Genomic DNA, 1528 nt, shown 5'->3' with positions numbered 1-1528 from the left:
AAACCGACCGGCGTCCTACGACTCCCACAATACCACGCGGCCCTTGCGGCATTCCCTGTTTGCAATCGGATGACGTATTTGATTGGCAGATCGAGGAAACCAATCCCTGTTTGAGCTGTTAGTATCTGACCTTATAAGGCAGCTTTAGCGTGCTGGGCTTTACCAACGAAGGTAAACACGGAGGCTGCACCAATGGCAGTGCGCTGGCGGGTTGACACGACACCGTGTTTTTATCACGTAGGCACGTGATGCAATGCATGCGTTACTGTCTGGGGAGGATTGATGTTGACAGTTAGGGAGTGGTACTGTAACTACATACACTGTTGTAATTGGACTGATTCTGTGCATGAGTCAACTTTCTCAAATTGATAAAATATCTTTTTTCTCTGTCAGAGAGCTCCCTTCATAACACGTGCTTAAAGCAAAATCTTCCGTTAGGAATTACCACTTTTGTTCATACAGATTAGCTCATTGGTTTTACTCCTTGTCTCAGGAATTGAAACAGCTCAGCGTCCTCCGACTACTGACCTTCCTGCCTCATTTACAAAATATATCATAGCTGCATTGGAATACGAAAGATACCTAAAGCATGCATAGGCACTTCTATCAAGTTTTTTAAAATCCTCACGGGGAAAGTATGAGAAGGAGTTGGTGACTAGGCCTCTCAAACCTCTGACCAGTCATGAAAATAGGCTGGTCTATGATAGCATCAATTCCTGTGCCTGATCCCATTAACCCTCACTTTTCATTTTTATGCAAAATATGTCTAATGTTCTGAACCTTGGTAACAGAGAATTACTGATTTTTTTTCTCCATCTAGCTAGTCAAGCCCCCTTAAAGAGCTATGACTTGGACCTCAGTTAATATTCATCTTTTAATTTAATGTCTTTGATGTGACAACTAGTTTTCCATCCATGCTAACACACTTCCTCCATTTCCGTAGATATTAATTTAAGCACCAGCCTCTTGTGCAGCATTTTGACAAATGTTTGGAAATCTAAACAGTCTAACTCTACAGGTTCCTCTCTAATCAACTCTTTTTGGCATGTACTCAAAAAATTCAAACAGCTTTGTCAAACATGATTTACAATTTGTAAAACCATGTTAACAGGGTTTTATTATATTAATCTTTCCAAGATAACTATAAACACGAGATTCTGCAGATGCTGGAAAGCCGGAGCGACGCATAAAGTGGTGAAGGAACTCATCAGGTCAGGCAGCACCAATGAGGAGAATAAACTGTTGATGTTGTGGGCTGAGACTTTGCATCACCTGCTGTGTTCCTCCAGCATTTTGTGTTGTTTCAAAATAATTATGTTTTTTTCCCTCTGTGATTCTCAAGTACATACTGTATATGTCACCATATACTACCCTGAGGTTCATTTTCTAGCAGACATTCACAGTAGAAAAAAGAAATACAATAGAATCAATGAAAAACTGCACACAAAGACTGATAAAAACAACGTGCAAAAGAAGACAAACTGTACAAATACAAAAATAAATAATAATAAGTAAATAAATAATACTG

This window comes from Mobula birostris, chromosome 9, assembly GCF_030028105.1.
Source record: "Mobula birostris isolate sMobBir1 chromosome 9, sMobBir1.hap1, whole genome shotgun sequence".
In the NCBI taxonomy this organism is placed as follows: Eukaryota; Metazoa; Chordata; class Chondrichthyes; order Myliobatiformes; family Myliobatidae; genus Mobula; species Mobula birostris.
The sequence above is the reverse complement of the archived record's forward strand: the minus strand, read 5'-3'. Positions refer to the sequence as shown.